General features: G+C 37.5%; 1 protein-coding gene across 5 annotated transcripts in view; it reads left to right on the plus strand.

The window, feature by feature from the left end:
- Positions 1–17,910, plus strand: part of BDNF (brain derived neurotrophic factor) — a 51,932-nt gene that overhangs the window by 21,792 nt on the left and 12,230 nt on the right. The window lies entirely within an intron of this gene.

The raw sequence follows: 17,910 nt of genomic DNA on the forward strand, positions 1-17,910 counted from the left end.
TTATTAGTCCTTCTAGTACAGTTATCTTTTAAAGCAAAGCAGTATATAATTGGGAAACTTTGATTTTTTTAAACTGCATATAAAAGGTGCCATGCTATTAAATGAGACTCCCCCCTCCCCCGAAAGTGGCTAACTTCTTGGGAAATATTTCCCTCTTCCTTTATTTTTGTCCAAATTCGATTTTTATAGTTTAGTTATAAGGTCAAGCCATTTTGGTTTTACAACTCGATATGTATTTTTTTTAATATTTTTATCTGTTAACGTGTAATTATGGGTTAAATTCTTCTTAACATGTGAGTCCTCAATGTTTATTTCACGCAACATTATCATTTCTGGGTTGGAGTTTTCTGAGCTTATGACATGAGCTTCAAGCCATGATACATAATAGATCCCACAGCTGTTGAAATTACAGAGTTTTGACCCTGGGAACAGCACCCCTTTAAAACTATCACTCCTGTTCTTTGATTTTGGAAATGCTCTTTGCTTAAGACTTTTTTTTTTTTTTTTTTTTTTTTTTTTTAAGTTTACCTCTGAGAGAGACACTTGTTGAAATGTAACCATAACCTTTACTGGAATTTGAAACATGTTGGTTACCATTACTGGAATTCCAGGACCATAAAGCTGTTTTTTTTTTTTTTTTTTTTTTCCTTCTACTTTATTTTGCAAAATGTGATAAATGTTGGTAAATATAGACTAGTTGTAAGTATTATGCCATGAAAAGCATTATGTATATAGAACTATTTAAAGAGATTACAGAGCATTTTCTATTTATAAATGGTATAAGCAGAAAGAAATGATTTCCAGATAAACAAGACTTACGTACATGTTTTGAAGCATTAGAACATTGCAGACACACTTAGACATCACATTTTTTTAAAAAGCAAAATAACAGAGTAATTTTTCACATACCTTTGGAGCCTTTCATAACCCATTCAGAGCTGAATTAGTAACTGGAAATATTGTTTATTTTAAGATGATATTTAAGGCCACTTAAGAGGTTAGTGCACCAACATTTGTGTATTCAGAAAATAAAACATTTAGGAAATCTGTTTTAGGATGTCCTTCTAGCAAGTAACTTTTACTTGCAAACAAAATGAAGTAAGAAAATGATCATTTGCCTTGAATATAGTACTCACCATCACCTCAAAACATTCATTTATACTATGTGAGGTTAACTATGTGAGTTAATTGTTTAAACCTCATAGTGGCCAAAGAAGGTAGCAGGGAGATGGTGGTGAGCTATTGCTGGTTCATTTTGACTGACCAGGAAGAGAAAATTGTGTAAATATAAATGCAAATTTCTAAAATCTTGGCTCATACCCTTGGGTTTCCTGTTTAAAAGGGGCACCATTAGAATGTAAGCTATTCCCTTCTTCCTGGACTCTTTTTAAGAGTCCCTGCGTTTTAATAGTCAAAATGTGGGTGATTGATAATCTCATTTCTTTCAAATATAAATAGCTCTGGTTTGTAGCTCAGCACACAGAGCAAGCTGAACATGCCCAGCTGATAGTATAGCAAAGAGCTTGTTTACATTTTTTACATTCACTTTTTAAAACCTTCTGTAAATCTCCCTCCCCAACCCTTTCTCCCTAACACACGTGCACACATCCCTCATTATCCAGATAGTGAACTGGTAAAATGTAACACAGCCAACAACCTTGTGTCTCAATCATAGACTTAATCTTCTAAACATCAAGAAAATTGAAGATGTGTACAATGGAAAGGTCATGTGCAAGTAGTTCATTAACATTTAAAATTTAGGAAGTTAGTCCCAGAGTAGAGAGAAGAACAATTTCAGACTGAAAACAGAGAGCGTGGGGAGTAGATGATAGCTAAATCCTGAGTATCTTTTATGAAAGTCACTCCCATTCAGACATCCATAATGCTGATTTTATTTTACTGGTTAAAGCATAATTTTCAACTCGTGTCTCCGGTGTGGAAGGTTTCAGTTTTGTGTGAGGGGGCTTTTCTAGCCCAATGCAAGTGAATATATCCCTTTAATAGGATAATTGCTCACTTGTCTCAACTTGTTTTCAAACAATTGTTATGGAGCACTCTGTTTCCACTAATTGCAAAATTGCTGCTTAATTGAAGGACTCTCAGCCATCCAGTACAGCCATTCAGCCACTGGCAGGCTCTGTGATCTCAAGCTGTGAATTGCATTTTAAAGAGGAATGGAGGAGAGAATTCTGTGGAATTCTAGGTTTAAAAGGCTGGATATTGTTCAATGGAGGAAGGAATTATTTGAACAAGAATTACATTAAGTTATGTCGTGATAAATTTTCTTTATTAGGATGAATAACATGCACAGATGGGCTTCAGAAGTGAGTAAGCAATCTTATTTGGTTACAGTCTGCCTCCATTTACTCTATTTTCTATGGAGTAAATGTTAAGCAATAAATGATGATGGCAAATGAAATCCGTATGTCATTTGCATGTACATTTTAACCCGAGGAAACATAAGAAAGGATTGGGTATTTTTAAGCTTAGGCATATGCATCTTGAAAGTCCCCTTAAACTTCTACTTAAGGCATAGAATCGTTTAATCCTGAATAATGTTATGCTTAAATGCATCACTGGATTTCCACAGTACTTATACCAAAAGACTTAGAAAAGTCTTGGACCCAATTATTGAATACATGAAGTTGTTATTGATGACAGATGCAAAAATAATGGAGCTCACTAATGTATTGACATTGAAAATCCCTTTTGTGAGGGAGAGGTTAAGTAGGTATGTTTTCTAAGTGGAACAGAAGATATTCCCTTTTCTGTAGAAAAGTGTCTGGTCAGATAAGAATTATGGGAGCTTTCATTTGCATGTAATGACTTAAGTTCAAACACAGACAGTGAGACACGTATGTGAGACAAATTTGACCAAATATACTGAATGCTAAGAAGTGGTTCATTGCTCTGAGGTTTCATTTACAGATGGCCTGAAGTTGGAGGATGGGTTGCATTAGATGAGTTAGGGGCCAGAGTTTGGGATGGGAGAGTGATTGGGGAATCAATGGAAATTTACAAGCTTTCGTGACAGCCATAATAAAGTAAAAGTTTATTTCCAAAGAACCCAGAGAGTAACAAATGTTATGTAGTTTTCCCCAAAGGTTCACTTGAAAGAACTTTTCATTGCTTGTCATGGTTGTAATGTCCTGATTTTGAAAGCTTACAGAACCTAGTAGCTTTTAAATGTGCTTTCATCTTGGTTCCTTTGGTCTGACTGAAGCTTTATGACGACCTTCTGTGTTTTTGACATGCCTCTGCGTTTTTGGAGGGAGGAGCCAGGCAAAGGAGGATTTCTTAATTCTAAGATAATATAATAAAGGAATGTTTAAATTACATGATAAAAATGACTATACTTCAAATTGGCATATTAAAATAAAACCTAGAAGGCAACCTATTTTAATTACAACTAGTATGCATGAAATTAAGATTTATATAATAGAAATTCAAAGAAAATAAAGTTTCAAATTAAGCAACTCATCAAAAATTGAAGTAATAGTGCCACCTAGAGAACAAAAATCACCAGTCTTAACAGCCAAAGGGCTTATTTCCATAGGAACCATTTTTCAAGGCTGTAGTTACTAGGATTTCCTTGCCGCTCTATGCAGACCTGGTGTGTGTGCTATGAGGGTGGGGAGGGTACATTTAGGATTGGAGATGAGATATTAAAACAAGCAGATCCACAGGTCAGTGTATATATTTAAGTCTTTTTAGCACTTTAATATAATAACCAAATGTAAAATAGACTGCTAGGAATCAGGGCTTGGCCTCCTTTTTTAACATATATTATTTTCAAAGGTATGTACTGAAGTATTGAGTACCATGTTCTGATTTTATTCATTTGCCAAAGGCAATTGTCATTACACTTTCTGATATACAATAACACCAAATAGAGTGGAAAGACCTTTAATAATGCCTTTGATCTCTGATCTAATTTTAACTTTAATGATTTGAGAAAACGTGAGAATAAAGGGTCATATATGTAGCAGAATTTTTAACAGCAAGATCAATAAATAAGAAGAACAAAAGGAGAAGGGAAGAAAATGATGAGAATTGCTTCATCCTTGGAACAGGTAAAGATAGACACCTGAGCCAGCCTCAAAAAATAGTGATGGAACCAGGAATTCTTTGAACAAGAATCACATTGTTACATTGTGATAAATTTTTTATTAGGATGATAATTATAAATTGGCTTAAAATTATTCTATGACGAAATTTGTATTCAGTTAGTTTTTATATACTACCCCAATAGCATCCAGAACAGTGCTGGTGGCAAAGGATACACATTGGTAAATGTTGAATGAACAAATAAATTCAGTAACAGTTGCTTAAGATTGTGATTAGTGATGTAGACAATGAAAAAAACTATAATTATAGAAAAATGTTTGTTTTGCTGGCAGAAAGGTAGAAATTGGAGAAAGTAAGTTTTAATACTTCCCTGTACCTATTATAAAAGTAATTTAACTTAGTTTCTCAACTTTCTTATTCATAATTTGATTCACTCATGAAATCAGATTGGGGACAATTGAAATATTAGAGTTTAGACAGCAACTATAAACTTACTGATAGTTGTCTTTTAAATGTCTGTGAATTTTTGGATGCCAATAGAGACACCAGTTTCTATGCTTTAGGGATTGAAATATAGTGTATCTTAAATTTGTGCCAATTTCTGGTAAGGAGAGAATAAACAGCATGATAACCAAAGAAAGTCGTTTTACTAGTCTGTACTTTGTGTCAGCCATAGACATAATCAGATACAGAAAACTTTCTTATTCTGAGGAAAAAAAAAAAAAAAAAAAACCAAGACTGTGTGTGTGGAGAAAGAAACTCATTCAATAAAATTTTTGCCACATGGGGTTTAGTCTAATCAGTCTTAGTTTTGGAGCTGCTACCATCAGCAGTTGCATTTTCTACTGCCTTCTTCTGCCTTTGGAAACTGAAAGTATGCCCAAATTGAAACACGTTTCTCTATCTTTTCACATGTTCACTTATTTCTTGAATGTGTTTTTAAACACAGACAAATTTCTTTTACATTACGTAGAATCTGAAGTTCAAGAAATTTGCAGTCATGCTGTTGAAGGGAGATGCTTGGCAGAGTCCCAGGCCACATTCCTAGACCAAACTCTCAAAGGTGTTCTCTTTTATGCAACATTGGGAAAGTATACCCAGCACTGGCCTGTTGGCTGATGATGTGTCTGAAGGCACCAATGATATGCTTATCATATTGAAACGTGAAATCGGCAGGCACTGCAGACATTCTGTTGAATGATAGAAGCTGGATCATTTACATTTACTTTTTTAAATGTAAACTACTGTGATTGAATTTTAGAAGTCTATTGCATAAATATAGATAGAATAGGGAGCTGGGAGCATGGTTCTGGGGGCTGATTTATCAGCAGATTGTAGAAAGGAAACCTGGATACTTTAAATAACTGCAGGTTCAGTGTGAGCCAGTGCCATAACTAGGTGCTATTAACATAACTACTGAAATTTTGGGCTGCACCAGTAGAAGCGTAGTACTCAAATGAAGAAGCTAATAATTCACTTCTACTTAACTGTGAAGTCAGGAGGTGATTTTGCTCAATATATGTGGTATAAGCTTCTGTGTGTGGTGTTCATGGATCATGTCAACCTAATTGGAGCACAACTCAGTCATTTCTGTAGTCAACTCAGAAATGTTTAACTTCTCAATATGCAAGGAAGCAAACTTTCACATAGTTCTTTTGTGAATCTTAAACAAACAAGCAAAACCCCACAGGATCAGTAGTTGGTAATAGCTCTTACTTTCCTTCAGATACCAAACCTATAGCCACATTCCTAGTCTTCTCTCTCACTCTTGAGCAGGGTTATCAGAACAAACAGTAGGTGAAAAGTGGCAGAAATTACTCTTTCTCTACTCTTTAAGACAAAATCAGAAGGATAGATATGTGTTTACTAACCTGTAAGTTAGTGATATGTGTGTGTGTGTGTGTGTGTGTGTATGACATATATACTATAGGGCTGTTTTTTTTCCCCCCATAATATGGAATCCTAACACATAAAACAAAAATAAGTATTGCTGGTCTAGTAGAACTATGGGTAGGAACCTCAAGGCTCTGTTCCGTTACCTCGACTTTGTCTCTTTCAAGAGATCCTTTGACTTCCTGCTCTGTAAAACTCCATTGGAAAAGTATTGTTCTAGATCAGAAGTCAGAGGTAGAAGTCCAAAGCAAAGAGAACCTAGAAGCTGTCTTCTTTCTTATGAAAGTGACATTTCCCCTGCCTGTTCTTGTGGTCCCTCTTTTGTATTGAGAGCCACACTTGCCTACTTGTTCAAAGTATTCACAAAAAGATAACCTGATACTGCAGCCATTTCTCCAAAAATGTAAAATTTCCCCACTGTGTAATTTTTAGAAATAATAATGTATATTAAGAAGCAATACGGGATGACCTTATCATACATAGTTTCTTAATCATTAAGCTGTAATATCAAAAACATTTATTTTAAAATACTTTCCTATAATAGATTTTTTTCTGGTCTTCTCATACCTCACAATGACTTTCTTAAAATGTGATAGATTTGTTTTTCAGAGCCTTTTTTCTTTGAAGACAGTCTCATAAAAAGCTAGGGAAATCCTCCCCAACACTGTTTCATGCAGTATGAGAGGCTATGAAGAAATCCTAGTGCAGTGCCCCCAAGGAGCATGCATGCTAGGACCAGAATTCAAGGGTTGTTGTCACTAAGATTCTTACACAACTTTACTAGTTAAAGTCTCAGGTAGAAAAAAATTGCACTGTCCCAGCAATTATTTTGTCCAAATATATGGTATTCCATACACTAAAAAAAAAAAAAATGCATTCACATGTCTCATTCCCTTTCATATTTTAAGTAACCCAATGAAAAAGATTGGGCAAATGTTATTCCTGTATAAGAAAGAAGAAACTGAGTTCAAAGAAGCTAAATAATGGACTACAATGCACAGCCATACAAGTAGAGCAAGGACAGTGACTTGGGAGTCTGAGACAGGAGGATTGTAAGTTCCATGCCAGTAACTTAGCAAGACCATCTCAAAATAAAAATAAAAAAGGACTGGGGATATAGTTAAGTGGTAGAGCACCCTTGGGTTCAAACCCCAGTACTAAAACAAAAAACAAAACCCAAAACAAAAAAAACATGGAAGTAGTACAAGGGTAGTCCAGTGACTTCTCCTAACCCTGCCATTACTCTGGCTTTCTACAAGCATGGCCTGCAGTATTCCAGGGAAGACACCATATTTTGCCCTTAGTGCATTAATGCAAGGGCCTGGAGCAGGTCTAAGTAGGGATAGTGTCACCCTTGGCTAGTATCCACTTTCTCTCTACAGAGACTGGCACACTTCTGTGTGCAAGGAGGAAAGTGGTGATGGAAAGATAAAAGATGTTAATTTTTAGGAGTTTTGAATTTAGTTTCTTTCCTTTTTTATTTTAGGGGAAAAACCTCTTGAATAGAGGGAAAATGAATATAGAATTTTTGATATATTGTTCCTTGAGCTTCTTAATTATGTCTAGTTAAAGCTAAGGATCTTAGTAAATGAACTATTGGAGGTGCTTCTATGAATAAGAACATGTGTAGCATTCCTTCCCAAACATTGTGGTCACCAGAATTACCTTTGAAAATTTAAAAATACATAGATATGGGCTCTTAGTCCCTGAGATAAGGTCTAGGAATAGGTTTAGAAACTTCCACAGGTGGTTCAGATGTACAGGAAAGTTTGAGAAGTGCTGAACTAGAAGCCAAATAAACTGAATATTCTATGATTTAGAGAGACTTATCATTTACTTCATTGTCCAAATAGTTGGATTAGAGCCTGGTTAGAAGGGATTTGCAGCCGTGTAAATAATTAGACATTCAGAGGCTTTGAAATGGGAGGCCTGTTGAAGATTCTTCTGACTTGCCAAAAAATTTACTAATGAAAAATTTCAATGTGAGAGCAAAAGACTTGGGACAATATTCCCGAGCCAAGGATGAGTTTTTTTCTCTTCATATGTCATATACAACTAAGTCCTTTTGACATGAGAGGCTGTGATTTGGATGTTGAATGTCCTCCAAAGGCCCATGAGTTAAATGCTTGGTCCCCAGGGTGGTGCTTTTGGGAAGTGGGAAACCTTTAGGAGGTGGGGCCTAGAAGACATCCTCAGGTCTCTGGAGTCATGCCCTCAAAGGGGACCCTAGCCCCTAATTCCTTTTTCACTTTCTGGTCTTGAGGTGAACAATTTGGCTCTGATCCTTCATTGCTATCCAGCACCCCCACTAGACGCCTAAAAGCATTGGGTGTCACCCAGTCATGGAGTAGAACCTCTAAATCCATGAGCCAAAATAACCCCATTTAATTTCATTCATTCATTCATTCTCTCTCTTTCTCTTTTTCTCTCTCTCTTTCTCTGTGCTAGGAATTGAATCCAGGATCTTGTGCTTGTCAAGCAAGTATTCTATCACTGAGCCACTTACCCAGTCTCCCCTTTACTTAATTGTCTCATGTATTTTATTATAGTGACACAAAGTTAACTAGTACATGAGAGAGAAACAAAATATTGACACAAAAGCTGGTTATGACCTTTAGCCCAACTGATCGGACCAGAGCATTGCTGATAAAATAGAAGTTTGTGTCTATGTCCCTGATATACACCATGGAGATGTCAGCTTATTCAGTGGTCCTGTGCCCACCAGCCATTTTTTTAAAGAATTGCTTTTGATCTTGTGAACCTCTAATTAAATGATCAACTATGTTGAACTGACCATCTGGGTTAATACTGAAATACTTATATAAAAAGCTGTGGCTCAGTGGAAATTTGCCCTCTTCCATGGATCTCTGATTTTCTTGTTATGCTTGAAAATTGGTGATGATTTAAACTTAAGATAATCACTTATTGAATCTTGTTAAGAATTACCAAATTAATTATTGTCACTTTACATGAAGCAAGCTTAAAATCATTCTCTTAAGTAAAGCATAGCTAAGCCCAGTAAGTTCTTAGTGCCCTTGGCAAAATGAATAAATGAATTGTGTATTAAAATATAAGCCTTAATTCTTTTTTCTATTTTTCTTATTATTTTATTTTATTTGTTCTAATTGGTAGTCCTAATTCTTAATTGGAGGGTGGTTAAACCTTTTGTGCAAGAGGAGGCCCTGACTTGATAGGACAGTGAGCCTCTTAGAGAAATTTCTGTGAAGAAACATGGTCTGCCATGAAGCATGAAACTGGAGCTGAGAGGACACTGTATTTGACCCAAAGTGACCGCAGAGCTGCTCAACATGACCTGCAGTTCAGGTTTCTCATTTCATTAATAGAAGGTCTCAGAGTACATTGCCCAGTTAGATGTCTTAGACCCAGTTGGAACCAGGCACCTTGCATCAATCAAAACAGAAAGGAGTATTTTACTTGCTTTTTCTGAACTTCAAGTAGCTGGGTCTGGATAGCAGTACCAAGTTAGGGCGCCATCAGTGAACTTCCTCTAGCCTCTTGGAATGTTTCACTTTGGGAAGGTGAGGAAAGCAATGGTTAGATGTCTGTGATTAGTTTAGCATTGTGGGGCAGCTATGACCATCCATTAATGAGAGATCTGCTCTCCAGATGACTGTACATATGGATATAAAAGGGTTTTTTGTTTTCTGTTTTTGGTGGGGGGGTGCCTTTTGTAGAGTGGTTTTTCATTCAGTCTCTAAATTTGGAGCAAAAGGTCCTCTAGGGAGCATTTTCAGAAGTGTTTGAAGTTTGCATCTGATTTTGGTATTCAGTGGGAGGCCTACCTGTGTGTGACAGGCACTTGTCTCTGACAGCTACACTGATCACAAAGAATAAGGGCCATCCTTTGGGTCCTTCATTTAATCTTGATCTCATATTTTTATTCATTTAAGTCTATATCCCTGAAGTTTGCTCCCTACTTGTCTCCTGATTTCCCTGTTAGGCTTTGTAGAATTTGTAGTGTATTTGACTGCAGATGACCACATATGGAGTCATTTAACCCCCATCTTCCTCTTCAAATCTTTCTTTGTCAACCTGTCTTGATTTCTGTTTATGTTTAGATTCTATCTTTTGGAAGTGTTCTTTCCTCCCCATTATTTCAGTGTCCCAGACACTGGGGAAGGGGTCCCCTCCCCGTCCTGTGTTCAGCCATGGTCACCTCTCAGCCTTGTGTTATGTTTCACAACAGTTGTTTATGAAATTCCTCTTTATAGATTCCAAAACCCTCTTCCAAATTCCCTCTTCAGCAATTCTTGGTGTGATGCGGTGCGTAAGTCAGAATGAGTATTCTTATTCTTGTCATATCACAGGGATGAGGCAGCAGGGTCCTTAAATTTGTCCATTCATGAATTTGTCCAGTTGGCTGGTAAAAATAGTCAAATAGCCATTTCATGGGGTCAGTTTTATACAAAGTGAGAGAGGCAGGATCAGGACTCAGGTATTTGGTCCCCAGGTCTCAATCCCAGGGACTGTCATCTGTATTCAACTGTCCCACCTATGTACTAGCTTCTTCCAGGGAAACCTATCAAGAACTGAGATGGTACCCATGAGACTTTTTCTTACTTGTAGTTATCATAAATCATAGTAGTGTGGGAGGTTGTTGCCAAAAATGAAGCCACTAGATTAAAGGTTTTTAAAATTTTTCTAAATTTCTGAGAGTTAATTTGTTTGCATGATTCAAAAATCAAAATCATATTAAAAGAAAGTTGACATGAGGAGTCCTGCTCCACTTGAAACTTACCCTGTCCAGTTTCCCTACTCAGCACATACCATATATAGTTGGTATTAGTACAATACTAGATTCTTGTGAATCTTTTTTTTTTTTTTTTTTTTTTTTTTTTTTTTTTTTGGGTGCTGGGGATCGAACCCAGGGCCTTGTGCTTACAAGGCAAGCACTCTACCGACTGAGCTATCTCCCCAGCTCCTCTGGAGAATCTTTTATGGTGTGTTTTACAGAAATGCAAGTAAATATGAATATTATTATTTTCCCTCATTCTAAAAACAAAAGGCAATAGGTCATATACATGTTATTTTAAACCTCTTTTTTAAAAAACAACTTACCAGTATACTCCAGGGCGCTTTCCATTTCACTTTATGCGGAAAGAACATGTCCTTTACAGTTGCACGAATTCTATTTTTAGCATGTACTATAGTTTTTCTAATAGAAAAAACTGGGTTGTTTCTAGTATTATCACTCTTATATACCTTGTTGTAATTAATAAACTCATTTATGCATCATTTTGTACATGTGAACCTGTGTCTGTACATTTGTTCTCAGAAGTGGAATTGCTAGGTCTGCAGGAAAATTCTAATTTTGATAAGTATTCCCTAGTTGTTCTACAGAAGACTTGAACTGTTCATATTCCCACCATTAGTGAGTGAGAACGCCTGTTTCTCTGTAGCCTCATTAACAGAATGTATGAGGAGAGATGAGAAATGGGAAGAGAACGTCAGGTGAGGTCTTCTACCTCATCTCTAGTTTGCAGTGGTGGTGTTGTTTAGTTCCAAGAACCGCAGGCATCAGTTCCAATGGAAATAATGCATCACCATGGACGTGGGCTTACACCAGCTCTAGCGACACACATGGAATAGACCCACGTTGCCACTTGCAGAATTTCCTACAATGGAAAGTTGAGCATGCATTCATTATTCACTTAACTAGCAAATGCTGGCTCTCAAGAGCACAACAGAGTTTATAGGACAAGAGAAGAAAATTGTTCCACCACAGTGCACTGTGTACCAGGCTTCCCAAGCTCTTTTCTCAGCTAGTAACATTATTTCCAAGGACTGAGTTCAAGATATATATCTCAAATTACAGAGGAAGTCTTGCTAAGCTTGGAACGTTCATACCCAAGGGACATTCTTTTGAGATTGATTGTGCACTTCCCCCAAGATTTGTAATTAAATAATTAGTGTGTTATAAGATAAATTAAAACTGCCAGGGTACAATATAAACAACAAGCTATGATGTAATATTGCTAGATTTCATCCTTAAAGTTGCCAGGCAGTTTCTTCCCTTATGCAAATAGTGAATCATGTGAAAAAACACCATGATTTATGACCTAGATAACATCTCCACATCTTGAAAAGCATATATTCCAGGATATCCTCATGTAGTTCTTTACCACTGCCTCTGGAAGGATGGATTCTTAATCTTGTTCCCTCTGACAGTGTGCTCTGTTTAGAAAAAAAAAAAAAATTCTCTTTGGTTCCATTACATAGAAAAGTATGGCAAATGGGGGCTGGCAGAGTGGTTGTTCAATCCAAATGGACTTTTTGAAACAGAATTTTGAAAGGGCCCCTTTAAAGGGGAAAGCCACTTCTCTTCCCCTCTACATAACAGCTGCCCTTGGAGAGTCCCAGTGATGACCATATCTGGCCTACAAGAGATCATTCCTGGACATAAGGATGGGCTGCCAGAAGTGAGCTGGCACACCCCTGAGAAACACACGTTATCTTTTGTTAATAATGCCTGGGAAGACTTTCACGACAGACATTTCCAGTTTCATGCTCTTGCTCCTGCTCCTGGCAGCTGCTTCTTAGTCTGCTCTCTTCCAAGTGCTGACCATGGCCAGGAAAAAGGTGTTTCATATTTTGTGCCATCATCATCTAACCTGCCACCACATTCAGGATCTCAGCCCAGGCGTGTGTTTTGCATCAGCTCTGCATGGCTGTGGGGTCCTTTGCCAGTCATGCAGAGGGTCTCTTGGTGCCGGTTCGATGGGAGATGAACCATTCCCCGATGCCTGGGCTCTTTTGACTTGATTGCTTATGTCTGGGAGTCTGCAGCTTTCTCCTGACTGGACCGTCCCTTTTACTGTCTATGTGTGGTCTTCACTAGGTTTCCCGTTCCTCAAGAATACCTTTGAGGCTGTTCTTTTTACTCACATCTCAGCCCTCCAGCTGTACTCTTAAAAAACAGGACAAAGATCACCAAAGTGTGGTAGAAGGAGGTTCCAGACCTCTAGAAGTGGAGGGAATTAGGGTTGGATGTTAACAAGACAGATTTTATGTCACAATCAGTTTTTAAAAAGCACTTGGGTCTTGAGTCTTGATTGAAATCATTCTTATTTAAGTGGATTTGGCAGAGAAGTATTTGGTAGCAGGGATCACTGGTCTACAAAGCATGTGGTTCTGTTCCAATGCCCAAAGGTATCTCGGGGGTAAATGTTCAGACATCTCCAACAAATTACCTTCATGTATTGTTCTGACACTCTGTCCTATTAAGTATGCGTGTATGGTTAGTTCCTGGAGGGCATAATTCCACTTCGGGAATTATGTTTGGCAGTAACAGATGTTAGGGTTATATTCAATCTCCATGGAAATTGTTTGTAAACAAAGTGAATATCAGAAATTATCCTATGGGGCTTTCCTTACATTAGTAAGAATCTGGTACACAAAGGCTACAGGATATCTTTGCCAAGTAGACCTCCCTTGAAATAGAAAATATCTGCATCTGACCCTATATGGAAGGAGGCACTGCTGTCCAGATTTAAATTCTGTAAAAAATATGGTCTTAGGCAATTTACCCCTCTGAGTCTCAGTTTCCTCATCAGATTATCTACCTCTTAGTTAATGAACACTCCTTTTTTTTTTTTGATCATTTTTAATAATAAAGATAAACTTGGTATTATTTCTCATTTATTCTGCTGCCCAGAGCACCTTCCAAAAATCTCCCCCATATACACTACCACAGTCAGCAATGCTGAGCTTATGTAGAAATACTGCCCCATTCCATTGCTTAGGCATTTGAGTTTGTATGTCATCTGTAGCAATCCAATTTTAGCAGAAAGAGGTAGAGATCATTTTTGCTTCCTGACATTCAGAGTACTACAGAATTGAATGTTTCCATGTAGGTGCATTCCAATGGCTTAAGTGATGTGAATATTTTCTGACCAGCCATATGGATCTTTTGTCATCTGAGATGTTAATATTTTCCTTGTATTTTATAGTAGCTGGGAGCACAGCCAGTTTCTTGAATAGGGTCCACATGGCTCATTATGCACAGAACTCAGAAACTCCCTTCTTTGTATTATTCAGATGAACAGTGCCACTTAGAAGAGCAGGGCACTGGGGTAGGGCAGTGGGCAGGGGAACATATTCAATTATTTTCCCTCCTGCATTGAGCTACAAATAATGAGCACTTTCCTGTGCTTTACTGTAAGTAATTAAAAGAAATTATAGAGTAGGATGCAAAAATAACCTGAAGGACAACTGGATGTGTGGAACCACCAGTTTTCTCCATGTGTGCAGGTTAATCCTTCTTAACTCTCAGAACACTGATTTCTACAGAAAGGGTTGCGTGTCTACACATGTTTTGGCATCTACCCACACACTTCTGTATGGTATGACTGTGCAAACCAGAAGAAGGGCTGTGGGGTGATGTGCTTCAGTGGAATGGAATACACTGCTTCCTGAAAATGGTCTCGTAAAGGTGAGCAGCAGCGAGCTAATAGCCTTCTCTTGCTAATTTTATCTTTCCCCTAGGATTTGGCATTAGTATTTTGAAAAGAAGCGTTATTTACTTATTTATTTATTGTTTGTCTCTAGAAGCAGTTTATCTTTCCAGTTTCTTCCCCCACTCACTTTTACCTATTTCGCTTTTTTATCTTCTGAGTACTTTAGAAGAGAGGGTCTAGAGAGGCTGCTTCTTTAAGTGAAACTTACCTTTTCCTTTCTCATCTTAGCCCTTTTGAATTAATGACATTGAAGCCTGCCGGTTTTGTCTTCTGATGGGTCTAATTATGTGCAGGTATTCTTGCTATAATGGAAATTGCTCTGATAACTAATTAACCACAGGAATACATTGGCCATGGAAAATTTCAGGAGCACCGTCTGTGGAAAAACCAGGATGGGCATGCCTTTACCCCAGTTCCGAGGTCCATGAGGAGCGTAGTTATGTGCAACCAAATCTACTGGGCTGTGGGCTTCCAGCTGACCAAATTCCCATGGCATCTGATGGCAGGGACTCAGGGGTGTCCAACCATACTCTATAAGTAACCTGTTGATTATAAAGTTGCCAATTCTGAAGAAAGAGACTGACATAAGACAGACGGGACTTTCTTTTTCTCTCCTGTTTTCAATTGTGATTGTTTTGGCACCTTCCAATCAGCACATTATGGCAAACTTCTTTTCTAAAAGAGGGATTCCCTTTATCCTCATGTCAAGAGTTACCACATGTTCTCCCCTCAGGGACAAAGGATGTAATTGCATCATCCTTGCATTGTTTTTTGGTACAGAGCATGCTTATTCTTGGAGGCAGGAAGACAGTGCCCCAATTTGCTGTCACAACACCCCCTCCTAGTAGGTGTGCCTTGTGTATAATTTGGAGCAGGCAGTCCCTTAGCTGTGTTGACATCTGTACTTGTCAACATGCGGTTGAAGGTGGAACCCAACAACACTCAAGATGCTACTAGGGAAAATAAGGCTCTGTGTCACCTCAGCCCCATCTGTTTGAAAATGGATTTGCCATACCATCAAGGTTGCCAGTGCAAGTCACCTGCATTTGGACTGGTGAACTTGGTTCTAGGTGCTTGAAATCTAGCTGTCACTGCTGTCTTTTGTAAAAAAACCTGAATGGTGGACCAACCCTCAGTTCTGTTTAGAACTGCTCCATCAATATTTACCCTCAATTTTTTTTTTTTTCAATGCCAAAAATCTCAATCATTTTCTTGGGTTTTCTAATTTTTTTTTTTTAACCATTTAGAATACTTCAGTCTTGAAGCAAATGATTCTAAATATTAGACACCAACTGAGAAATTGGGTTGTCTGCTGGGCATTTTGTTGTAGAGAGAGATTTCATTGTAGGGGCAGGGAGTTGATGCTTGGTACATACACTAATATATAATAGGGTTTTGTTGTTTCTTTTGCGTTTTGTTTAGTGGGTTATTTTGTTGTTTTTTTTGCTTTAATTTGAATTCCATGATACTTGGTAGGTCAGAGTTAGATCTGTTGGTTTCAGGACAAGTCTAGAAATAAGCAATCTGCCATTGAGTGGGTGAGTTCTCCCTGTCTCTGTTTCTAATTCGCCATTTCAGAAAAAAAGGAATTCACAAGGACCAGAGACATCTGGCTGAAGTAAAAGTACCTAGAAATCTCTCACCTCTATAGCTGGTCACATCACTTCCACTATGATTCTGATTGAGTGAGTGTTACTAGGCTGTGTTAAGTGATTAGGGAGGCCACATGGGCTTGCACTTGCCTTGGAGCACTTAGGCAAAAATGTACAATTGAGTAGATGTCCAGATTTAAATCAGTACTCTATAAATTTTTATTTAGCCAATCATGTTTATAGGTATCCTGCACTTTACAGCATAGACACGGAAAAGCCAGTTGACATAAAGAGAACTCAGATTTTACTTAACACCATTACAAAAGCAAAGTTGCTTTCCCACATAGTGAGTGTCCCAATAAAATAAGTTGAACCAAAGAGGGAAGATGATAGGTAACTCCGTAGCATGCAGAGAAAGTACCATAATGCTTAAGTTGACTTTAACACCTTAATTTACTTATCCTAAGTGACTGTCTTTCTCTTTATTATTTAGTCTAGTACTTCTCAACTTTAATGAGTATATGAATCACCTTGAAGTATGTGAATCTAGTTGAAGTGCAGGTTCTGGGTGGGTGGAGTGGATGGGATAAAGGAGGGGAAGCTGAGATTCTACATTTCTAATAAACTTCTAGGCAATGCTAATGCTGCTGGTTCATTGATCACACTTTGAAAAGCAAGGTTTCATTTAATTCTAGCCCATGGTATTTTATCTCAAACCTATGTTTTCTAAAACTCCAACTTTAGGTTCTATAAACCTCATTTTGTTGGATCACTTTTACTAACAAGTTTGAACTGCATTAATAGACTTAATTTATTAATGTACCATTCAAGCAAAAAAATTGTCTGATGTTTGAGACTTTAGGCTGCATAAAATTAATTTCATTCTGAAAATTTTCTATAAACTCAAAAGTATATTTTTAAGAACAATTTAAATGTGTAAGTGACAATGACACTTTTTTTACTCTCCCTGATTACCACTTCTAGAGTCATTCTCCTTTACAGAAAATCCCCCCTCCCATGACTTCATAGTATTGAACACATATAATTAAGCATAGTGTTTATTTTTAGAGCCAGTCACTAAAAATTCATGGAACTAATGGAACTATCATTTAATTAATGTCACTTTCTACCAGGTATGAAAATTTGGTAATATAGTATTAAATCTAATTTTAGTGAATTACAGCAAATCCTACCAAAAATTCCAAAGAAAGGGGAATCCTAATTAAGGTGGTTACACTTTTTAATTGAGCATCAACTGCCATTTGTATCCTCTCAACTAAAACATGGTAGTTCTAAAGAATACTTAGAAAAGCATTTTCTGACATCCTACTCATTTGATATGTGAGTAACTTGGGTTTGCTTGGTGCTAAGACTTCTCTGTTATAGGCTAAATGTATGTACTATTTGTGACAATGTTGGGCAATGTTGCTTGTGACAGAAAGGGAAATGTAAGGCATAGATAGGATTACTAGCTTTGGTGGCTTTGGCCACCAGAGAACCTTCATCTGCTACAGTAGAACAGTAGGTTTCCTGGGAAAATAATGATGGAAGCACTTGGGACCCTCTGTGTGGTGGCAGCTGTGCCTGAGGTTGGGATGCCAGGTGGCAAGAAACATATTATTCACTGACAAAAACCTCCACCTAACTTTAACTGCACCTCTCTAAGAACATTGCAGATAATACCAGCACAAAAAGAATTAAGCCTTTCAGTGTCTGAGGAACCTGGCTTATGCAACATGCTGTACAAATTGCTCTAGGTGATAATTCAGGGGAGAATGCCTGATCTCTATCCTTATCGGGTATGTGATATAGTTTTACTCTTGAAGAAGGATAGGTCTCCTGTCATTCAAATAATCTTATTTTTTGCAGGATAGAGTGGG

The sequence above is a fragment of the Sciurus vulgaris genome (assembly GCF_902686455.1).
Source record: "Sciurus vulgaris genome assembly, chromosome: 11".
Taxonomy (NCBI): Eukaryota; Metazoa; Chordata; class Mammalia; order Rodentia; family Sciuridae; genus Sciurus; species Sciurus vulgaris.